The sequence below is a fragment of the Bubalus kerabau genome, chromosome 16 (assembly GCF_029407905.1).
Source record: "Bubalus kerabau isolate K-KA32 ecotype Philippines breed swamp buffalo chromosome 16, PCC_UOA_SB_1v2, whole genome shotgun sequence".
Classification (NCBI taxonomy): Eukaryota; Metazoa; Chordata; class Mammalia; order Artiodactyla; family Bovidae; genus Bubalus; species Bubalus kerabau.
In genome coordinates, this window is record NC_073639.1 from 28840713 (window position 1) to 28852241 (window position 11529).

Here is an 11529-nt window from a genome sequence, read left to right on the forward strand (position 1 = left end):
ATGCCCAGCAGTGGGATTGCTGGATCATAAGGCAGTTCTATTTCCAGTTTTTTAAGGAATCTCCACACTGTTCTCCATAGTGGCTGTACTAGTTTGCATTCCCACCAACAGTGCAAGAGGGTTCCCTTTTCTCCACACCCTCTCCAGCATTTATTACTTGTAGACTTTTGGATCGCAGCCATTCTGACTGGTGTGAAATGGTACCTCATAGTGGTTTTGATTTGCATTTCTCTGATAATGAGTGATGTTGAGCATCTTTTCATGTGTTTGTTAGCCATCTGTATGTCTTCTTTGGAGAAATGTCTATTTAGTTCTTTGGCCCATTTTTTGATTGGGTCATTTATTTTTCTGGAGTTGAGCTGTAGGAGTTGCTTGTATATTCTCGAGATTAGTTGTTTGTCAGTCCCAAAGTCTTTTCCCACATTTCTTTGCTAGTTTTTTTTGTTTTTTGTTGTTGTTCTGTTTGTGATTGTTTTCACTTTAAATTCGCTCAGTATACTAGTCTTTTAAGGACTGGTCACATGACTTGCAGATAGAGCATATTATTTGAAACTTTAGCTAGACTTGAATATTTTATAAAATATTTACTGGGGCAGCTGTTATTAAGACACTCAAAACAGAGCATATGATGACATCATATCTGGCATACTAAGAAAAACAAACAGCAGCAGCTACAACATAGAAGGAAAAGAGGAACAGATAAAACTATTACTTAGTGAGTTATTTTTAAACTGTAGCAGTAGAATCAACAAGGTCCAAGGACACCTTAGGAACTACCAGGGTTTGGAGCTAGGCAGTAAGGGTACAGCTCAGTGATAAGCATTCATGGCACTCCCCTCTTGTATCAGCTGTGTACTGCATCAAACAGAAATGTGAAAACAAGTGATTGCAACAAAGAGTACTACTCTGCTATTTTACTCCTAAATACAGATCAGTAAGTTGTCACATATAACTGATTTTTTAGTTTATGTATTTAGTGTCTTCAAAAAACCAACTCAGATTATTGTGTTGACAATATACTCAGTAAGACTGTGTGTTTTTTTGTTTCTCTTCTCCAGGGGATATTCCAGACCGATGGATTGAACTTGGGTCTCCTGCATTGCAGGTGGATTATTTTCACTCTGGGCCAAAAACACATACCTGTGAACATAGTGTTAAGTATAAAGCTTATAAATTTCTTTCAAAATTAAAGTGTTTATCATGAAAATTATGGAATATAATTAGACTATTATCTAAAAGTCATATTTGGACATATAAATTTCAAAATATCTATTGAATTGGACTGTAGGTTGAAACAAGTTACCTATTTTAAAAATGGTAAATGAAACCTAAGAAACAATAATAATATAAAACTATTTTTTCTTCAGTTAAGTCGCTCAGTCGGGTCGGACTCTTTGCAACCCCATCGACTGCAGCATGCCAGGCTTCCGTGTCCGTCACCAACTCCCCGCAGCTTGCTCAAACTCATGCCCATTCACTTGGTGATGCCATCCGACCGTCTCAACTTTTGTTGTGCCTTTCTCATCCCGCCTTCAATCTTTCCCAGCACCAGGGTTTTTCCAACGAGTCAGCTCTCCACATCAGGTGGCCAAAGTATTGGAGTTTCAGCATCAACATCAGTCCTTTCAATGAACATCCAGGACTGATCTTCTTTAGGATGGACTGGTTGGATCTCCTTGCATTCCAAGGGACTCTCAAGAGTCTTCTCCAACACCACAATTCAAAAGCATCAATTCAATAAATTCTTTTATATTTCAATTTTTTCATATGGCTAAATTATAATTTAAATTAATTAGAAATAGCATGGTAGTAAGAAATATAGAGGTCTTCCCAAGGGTTCGGTGGTAAAAAAATCCATCCGCTAAGGTAGGAGATGTGGGTTTGATCCTTGAGTTTGGAAGACCCCTCCTGAAGTAAGAAATGGCAACCCACTCCAGTATTCCTGCCTGGAAAATCCCAGGGAACAGAAGAGCCTAGTGGGCTACAGTTGGCCAGAGTCGGATAGGACTGAACAACTGAGCCCACGCAGCATAAGACTCTATGGAAAGAAGTATAAATTCTCAAAAACTTCTCAAATACATACAGCTAATTCATTTTTTTTGTACAGCAGAAACTACCACAACATTGTAAAGCAATTATACTCCAGTAAAAAGAGAAAAGAAAAAAATTCACTATTACCAATCAATTATAATACAAGACAATTTCCAAAGTATTTAGAAAGTAAAATAAACAAAGTATAGCAACACAAAGCAATATAATACAAAGAGAGCTACTGCTAAGGATAAGTGGACAACTGGATAAGCAAGTGTATGTGAGTAGTTGAAAATGTTAATAATTTTCATTCCTTAGCAGTGACAGGTTGACATATCCTTTTCCCTCACATTTTACCTGACAGTCCCTAAAACTATTTCTACTGTTATTTCATATCAAACTCTTATTGTTTTCCCTATTAGTCCCCAAAGCTCTGGTGCCTTCCTTCTCTCCTATCCTAGTAATGAATGGGGTCCCATTCATGTTCTTTTCTAATCTTAATAAAGGGCAATGGGAAATAGCAACAAAGTTATGCACTTGAGAAAATCATATTAGAATGGTCATGGCACAGCAGGTTGGAAAGGCTAAGGTGAGCTCCCATTTGTAACTTTTCTGAGTACTCACTTATTTTTAACTCATTCTCACCCAGTCTTTGACATAAAAAGTGTCCACCAATTACATCCAACACTGCAATTTGCTTTTACAGTGGGCATACTATGTCTTTGTTTTGTGCCCAAGTTTAGTGGCTCTTAGCCAAGGAACTCCATAAACAGTTAAATGGAATGTGGGTTTAAAAAAAAATCACAAAGTAGGAAAGTATTATCATCTCATCCATTGATTTTGCACTCACTGGAAATATTCATAATTTCTATTTCAGTACCAGGATTCCAAAAGTACATCATGAGGCAAGGGATAATAATACAATTTAATTTTGACTGATTATTGCTAAATAAAACTTCTGGTAAAATAAATGTTATTACCCAGGGTGAAAAAAAGAACATTTTGTGTTTGAAATGTGAGAACAAATTAAGAAAAATTGGAACAAGTGCACTTACAATTACATTTCTAAAACTATACTTAACTTCGTTACAAATACTATTAGCAGCTGCATCAGAAGTGTGCAGCTTCGCTAATAAATGTGCTCTCGTTTTGGTTTGGATCGACAGTGTTTGAGAAATAGGAATAACGGATCGCGAATTTACACTAAAGTATGTCACAAAGATTTGTAGGACAATGATGTATCGATTGAACATTCAAATGTGGAAGCTATCAGCAGGTAACCTCAGTTCATTTCTTGGAGAATGCTTGGCATGGCAGAGAAAAATTCCAATATCCTTTGACCATGGAGGCACAGGAATTGCATGCAGCAAGTGTCCTTCCCACTAAAGTTTTAGAGTTGCCAGAATCACCAGCGGACAACTCTCCAAGATCCAATACAAATTTAGACTCTAAACTGAAGCATAATATGTCATTGTAAATTATTTAAAACTTCCAGTGAATTCACTGCAGTGTGCATTCACATCTGTCTTGATAAATAAGGTGCTTTTTCTTCATGTACTGAATTATAAAAGCCATAACCAGTTCATCTTGTACAACCCCGTCCTTCTTTCTGACATATTATTCAGCCACATTGTTTTGGAGAGATCAACTTACATATCACCCAGAAATATTCAGGCCCTGGAGATAATATTAGCAAGAAAACATTCCATTAGCAAATCCTGCCCACTCAGATACAGATATTCTACCTTCAACATGTTAAAACTTGTTTACATCAGAATATAGTCTCATCTCTCAGAAAACAATACTTCTTCCACAGTTTTTCAGGTCATTTAGATTGTTGACCTGGAAATGCCTTTCAACTTAATAATCACAGAAAATAATTTTATATTTATAACCTGGCCATCCTTAAAGGGCTTTAGTTAATTAGCTTAGATGATTAGTTTAGTTATAGCCTATGGGGGAAAAAAAGTTAAAATATTGTTTTGCTTTTGAGCTTTTCTCACTGGGCTCTATTTTTAAAATTTTTTGTTCTTGTAGAGAAATACTTCAACTCACTGTCTGATGTATGAACTTTGAATGTTAGCCAAGCACTAAGAAATATAATGAAACAGGTGACCTTTTCATTCTTCAGTGATAGCTGTATGTGATCCCAGGCCTCCAGGACACATGTTTAGTACACAGAGTTACAGCTAATCTTGCTTAGCATGTCTAGGCATGTGACTGGCTTAAGAAAGGCAGCAACTGTTTTTATTTAATTAACTAATCAATGAAATACTTATCTATGTTGAAAAGTAATACCATATTGCTAATAAAGTAGAAATAAATACAACAAAACAGAAAAATTATACTGATCTCAATTATATTGGTGCCTCACTTACATTGCTGCATATATATGAATCACCTATGTGACATAAATAATGCATATGCCATGTGCATTTTCAGGCTTCATAATTATTTCCAGAAAATACTCTATCAACAGCATTCAGATCAGATCAAATCAGATCAGTCGCTCAGTTGTGTCCGACTCTTTGTGACCCCACGAATAGCAACACGCCAGGCCTCCCTGTCCATCACCAACTCCCAGAGTTCACTCAGACTCATGTCCATCGAGTCAGTGATGCCATCCAGCCATCTCATCCTCTGTCGTCCCCTTCTCCTCTTGCCCCCAATCCCTCCCAGCATCAGAGTCTTTTCCAATGAGTCAACTCTTCACATGAGGTGGCCAAAGTATAATGATCATACAATTGTCAGAATTTTATACTTTAAGCAACAGAGAATATTTCCCAAAGCAGAATTACTAACCAGTAATTTTCTGTCACTTTTTAAGTCTTTATTTATTAAACTTTTAGCTGGTCCCTTCTCGAGGGGATCTTCCCAACCCAGGGATCGAAGCCAGGTCTCCTGCATTGCAAGCAGATTCTTTACCAGCTGAGTCACCAGGGAAGCCCTTAAACATTTAAAGCAAGACATAAAATAAAATTTCACCTTTAAAAAACTTTTTTATTTTTAAAAAATGTATATATTGATATATGTATAACTGAATCACTTTGCTATATAGCAGAAATTAACACATCATAAACCAACTATACTTCAATTAAAAAATCAAAATAATAAAAAACTTTTATACTTTCAATTCACCAATATTAAAACATAGTAGTAATGTATATTTAAGGTAATAATAAAATGTTATTGCATACATACCATATATGGCTGGTTATGATTAGGTTTGATTGAATGATTCATTTTGATTGCTTTTCTAAGTTAAAAAATGAAATATGTAATCTAAGATCAATAAATATAATTCAAATTTAATTTTCCTGTCACTGAATTACATTCAAACTTTGCCAATAGTGTAAAATAATGAAGTTATATAATTAAGTCTTCCAAATAGACATTAGTCCTATGAAAAATACATTGCATGTTTGGATCAGTTCTTTAGTAATAAAAATACCAGTGTAAGTAGATAACTCTTATTATTGCTAAGAAATAAAAAGTTATATCACAACATAGCAAATGATTACTCAGGCTGTTTACTCCATGGCCTATTTACTAGTGACACATATTCTATATTTTCTTATGAAAATATGCTTATTTGTATGGCATGTTGGAATCGTTTGTTAACAATTACATAAGTTTGTTAACAAATACATAAGTATTTGCTATAAAGTAAGCTTGCCCTGAAACATTATTATGAATTTATAGTGAATTTATAGGATCTACTAAGAATTCTACTATAGAAAACTATAACCAAAGGAAAACCTCCTATGTATTATATCAAATCAAAAAGCAATATACTAATATGCATATGTCCAATACGTTCTCCTACACTCCAAGGCTGATTCTTTATATTTCTGTGGTGCTAAGATGTCTGTACATGTTTTTAGAGTATACTATGCATTTGTACTCAGAGTAGCAGTAGGTGGCAACTAGGAGATATTTTTGTCCTTCCTTCCTGATTGGAGAAAGTGAATTAAGATAATAAAGGGACATACATGCTCAAGGTCACAGAACTAAGACGCTGTGAAGCTGGGGTAGAATATAGGCCATCAAACTCACATAAGAAAAGTTTTCCAACCAAAATCTGCTGCCATCACAATATTCATACAAAGAAAACTGCTAGAATTGATAAAATAGAATATTCCTTTACTTTGGCATTAACCATTGACAACCACCCACTGATTCACCCATCTGAGGAGGTTATTCCTGGTTAAAGCTAACATTTACTGTGGGGATACATAGAGTAGTATTTAAGACATTATGTCTCTACAGGAGACTCCACAAAACTCCAAATGCCAATTTGATGTGTTAGTGCCTAATGACAGCCACACAAACACAAGTACATACACATTATTCTCTTAAACAAAAGGTTTAAAATATGAGAGACGTATTTTCCTCTTTGATGAAATGAATTCACTAAGGGGGTTTATTACTTGCACAAAGAAATTGCCAGAAATACACCCTAAGTGGAAGAAAAAAGAAACCAGGAGTAGAAATGATCAGATAGAGAGACATTAAGTGTATGCAGAAATAGATTCAACTCTTATATTTTATATCCAGTGTTTCAAAGACCTCTGTTCCTCTTACATTTTGCCCTTTCCCTTTTTTTTAAGAAGGATTATACTAGCACTCCTTTTATATTCATTTCTTGTTTTCTCTTCTTACCAATCGGATTTTGTTTGCATTATTTCACTAGCATCTTAAACCTAAGACTCTCTTTGTGGTCTTGAATCTTGCACTAATGTACTTCTTTCTACTAACCACCCTCCTTAAACTATGAAGAAGAGAATGAGGACAGCCTGAGAGAAATGATCCAAGTTATATCATGTACAACTAGGAAATTCTAATACCGCCATATGCAGACTCATGCTGTACGAAAAGCATGAGGAATAAATGACGAGACAAGGTGGTTCTATCCCCAAAAGGAAAATTCTGAAGTTAGAAAAATAGTAATAAAACTGAGCAGCCTCATAGACAGTAGATTTATGCTTTATAGCTGTTAAAGCCCCACTCTTAACCAGCCAGTGGGGCACAAGCATTCCCATGGATCATAAATCACAGGTTTTTCTACAGCACTCAGCATTCACCTTCATCTTACTACTAAGACAAATACTACCTTGTAGTTCAACAAAATTTGCATTATGTGGTAGAATTATATGAATTGCCAATCCAGTTCTCTGGAGTGCCGGCAGATTGTCATAGAATAACAAAAGCAACACTATATTATGGAATTGCTGCTCACAGCACTATTCTTGATGGTAAGCCAAAGTACTGGAGAGCTTTAGAGTTTAGTTAGAGCTTAGAGTTCAGTCATAAAAACACATTTGAGCAAGATATGGCTATTTGAAAAGCTTGGGTTCATTTTTCTACAGATGTGGAAATAACATCAAACACAAAATCTCAGCAATTCCTAGTAGCCAGTCTCACAGAAAATCTCCAAAATTATAAGAAACAATGGACTTCAGAAAGTAAATTACTACCAAATTTTTATCAATAGATAAAAGGCATAGAATTAGCCCTTTTATAGATATCAGCAACCAAAAATATACACAGTTAAAAAATTAAAGTGAACAATATAAGATTCAGTTTTCTACTTACATTTGTTCAAGGACCTGCCTTATAATAACCAATGACTACCCTCATGTCCCCATGAGAACCACTAAATAATTAATATGGTTCCATAATCAATGAACGAGGATATTAACTTACACGTTAAATAAATCATTTTACCTAGTATGAAACAGATTTTATGGTATGAAATAAGGCTTGCTTATAAAAATTGGCAACTAATGGGGCTATATCTTCACTGGAGTTAGAAATACTGAGTTCCTGTTAAAAATATTGAGAAACTGAAAAGAATATTGCTGCTGCCACTGCTAAGTCACGTCAGTCGTGTCTGACTCTGTAAAACCCCATAGACGGTAGCCCACCAGGCTCTCCCGTCCCTAGGATTCTCCAGGCAAGAACACTGGAGTGGGTTGCCATTTCCTTCTCCAATGCATGAAAGTGAAAAGTGAAAGTGAAAGTCGCTCAGTAGTGTCAGACTCTTAGCGACCCCATGGACTGCAGCCCACCAGGCTCCTCTGCCCAGGGGATTTTCCAGGCAAGAGTGCTAGAGTGGGGTGCCATTGCCTTCTCCGAAAGAATATTGACTGCTAGATCAGATCAGATCAGATCAGTCGCTCAGTCGTGTCTGACTCTTTGCGACCCCATTAAGTTAAACATAAAATCTCATAAAATTTTTATATTCAAAAGAAATTAAATGGAAACAATATGTAGAGTATCTCTAAGGTTGAAAGAAAAATCTCACTTGTCATATATTCTTTGAGTAATATTTACATCATTGATACTTTGAAAATATACATTATTGATTTGAAGTGTTATTTGTTGGATGGAGTATATACTAAGATGAAATATTTGAAAGAGCTTCCATGTTTTTTATTAAAGATGATGCCTAGACACACATATCTTCACATCTTCCTGCCAAATTTAATTGGAATTGGAGCAGCATGTTCAAATAGCCAAAATAACCTTGATAAGCATCTAAAGGAGCTGAGAATGGCTTGAAAAAGAAGCAGGAGAGAGTAGGAGAGGAGAATATGACACTCATAATACTGAGAAGGACTGAACTGATTTGGAAAACTTTCTTCCCCATGAAGCTTCCAGAAAGTTCCAGGCTTGGAGGGTCTTTTTGTAATGGCAATGAGATATAGGAAAATACTCACATTAATTGCATTTGGAACAACTGGGCCAGCTTACTACCATGACCATCATCACCATAGAAAATAGCAGAAAAAACAGATTTTGCATTTTAAAGAGTTGCCAGAATTTAGCAGAGTCCTAGTGGGAATGTTAGGGTAAGAGAGAAAACCTTTCTGAGCATAGTGCATGTGTTCTGTTACAGGAGTTTGTGTGGTGACTCCCGCCTGCTAACACTGCTCACATAGGTACTGAGTGCCCAGTCAGCCATCCCATTCAGAGAAGCTGACAAAAATAAATCTACCCAAAAAGAGATTAACCAATCTTCTCATTCATTCACAAATATAAACCAATAACCAAGTATGGCCAAATTGAAGACAGGAAATAAAAGTACAAAGAAAATAAAAATTAGCTTTGGAGAAAATGATGATCATTCAGGGAGTAAGTGAAGAAAATTCTACTCAGTATTTTCAGATTGATTAGAGAAAATATTTGCATCTAAAACTTAAGAAAATAGAGCTACCTAAAAATGAATACTCAAAAGACAAAAAAAAATTCTTGGTAATGAAAAGGTAATGATAAAGAACGTAAGATGAATGTAACACCGAGGAAACTTTCCAGAACATAAAGCTGAAAGACTAAGATATAAAAAGAGAAAAGATAAGAGGATGCAGTATGAACTCAGAAGGCTAAATTTTGCTCTGTGCTGTGCTGTGCTCAGTCACTCAGTCATGTCCAACTCTTTGTGACTCCATGAACCGTAGCACGCCAGGCTCCTCTGTCCATGGGATTTTCCAGGCAAGAATACTGGAGTGTGTTGCTATTTCCTTCTCCAAGGAATCTTCTCAACCCAGAGATCAAACCTATGTCTTCTGCATTTGCAGGCAGATTCTTTACCACTGTGCCACCTGGGAAGCCCAAATTTTGCTCTGCTGCTGCTAAATTGCTTCAGTTGTGTCCGACTCTGTGTGACCCCATAGACGGTAGCCCATCAGGCTCCACCAATTTTGCTCTACTGGGAAGTAAATAAATAGAAATAAAAGGAAATAAAGAATGGGAAGGAGCACTCATAGATACAGTGAAAGAAAAAGCTCCATGTCTCAAAAGGATTTTGAAGTGATACAACCTCTAAATGCCAGGCCAAAAAAAAAAAAGACAAAAGAAAGAAGCAAATATATCTAAACAAAACCTTTTCTTTTTAGAACAGGTAGCCACAGAACTCTGAAAAAAAATTTAAGAAATTAATAATGGGTACATGATCTGGGAGCTTAGCTGGTAAAGAATCTGCCTGCAATGCAGGAGACCCCAGCTCAACTCCCAGAATGGGAAGATCTGCTAGAGAAGGGATCAGCTACCCACTCCAGTATTCTTGGGCTTCCCTGATGGCTCAGCTGGTAAAGAATCCACCTGCAATGTGGGAGAACTGGGTTTGATCCCTGGGTTGGGAAGATCCCCTGGTGAAGGGAACAGCTACCCACTCCAGTATTCTGGCCTGGAGAATTCCATGGGCTGTATAGTCCATAGGGTCACAAAGAGTAGGACATGACTGAGTGACTTTCACATGATAAAACAGGGTATGATGATATTTGTGAGAGATGGAAGGCAAATGTTTCTTACATGAGCAGAAAAGGCCAAAACAGATCAACAAATATTTGAGTGTCTGCTATGAGTTAGGCATCTTTTTAAGTGCTAGAGCTATACAACCTATACATAGGCATAGAAAGACAGACACTAGAATTTACCAGATTTATCCTTGGAGCTGTAAGGAAGCCATGTGACTAGAGACCAATTGTAGGTAAAAGAGTTTAGTATCACTTGCTCATGGGATGGCGCAAGTACAAGCCTGGAACCTGGCTCTTCAGACCAGAGTTCCTAGTGTGAAATCACTGCGGCAGCACCTCAGCTTGAAGACAATGTGCAGAAGAATTGAGCACAACATTTAGTATCCAGTTGAGCATCCAATTCAAGATGGCAGCACTGGGCTGCACGCAGTGAAGGAGGAGGTGCAGACACAACATCTGGGTGTGAGCAGCACAGTTGTGCCCCACCTGTCTCCCAGAACACCGTCCCCTCCCCACTGAAAAAATCCCTATAAAACAACCTTAGTCACTGCTTCTCAGGGACAGCATCTGCTCTAGATCCCAGGTTCAAACATCTTCATTTTCTGAGCAGAGAATGAAAGTTTCCTTTGTTTCTGACTTGCAAAAAAAAAAAAAAAAAAAAAAAAGACAAACATCTTCATGATGTTTATATTCTAAGTAAAGGAAAATAAATAGTTAAAAAATAAGGTGATACATGCTATAAAGAAAATCTATGTAAGAGCATAAAAATTGATCAGGGTACACTATAGACAAGTTAGTAATTTCAGAACTGGGAAGCTTAGGGAAAAAATCTGCAGAGGTAAATCTGTTCCAAGTAGGAAGCAAGCTGAAACTTGGCATGATGTTGAATCTTTAGAGGCCCTAAGTTTATATCCCACCAGTAAATGTTCATTGTTCTGCATATGAAGCAGAAAGACATAGAAGTGATACTAAGAATTTAAAAAAAAATGCTTTTAATGGTGGTAGTGAAATTACTGTGATATCAGAAAACTAGAGTTCCTTTATCTATTAAGGAAGGTTTGGATTTTCCTGTCTTAAATGTTGTCTGTCCAAAAATTCTGTGATATTGCAAAACACTCAAAAGTTTAAAAGGCACTTAAGCTAAACCACATAAGATACATCTAAATATGGTTCAGTTCAGTTCAGTCGCTCAGTCGTGCCCGACTCTTTGCAGCCCCATGAATTGCAGCATGCCAGACCT

The 11529-nt window shown here is 36.6% G+C and overlaps 1 long non-coding RNA gene across 1 annotated transcript in view; it reads left to right on the forward strand.

Moving 5' to 3' along the window:
• The window catches only part of LOC129629942 (uncharacterized), a 68134-nt gene extending 66017 nt beyond the window's left edge, over positions 1–2117 (forward strand). Inside the window, exons 3-4 of the long non-coding RNA XR_008703402.1 lie at positions 1059–1105; positions 1368–2117. This is a non-coding gene — a long non-coding RNA (uncharacterized LOC129629942). The remainder of the gene's footprint in view (positions 1–1058; positions 1106–1367) is intronic.
• The last annotated feature ends 9412 nt before the right edge of the window (positions 2118–11529 follow it).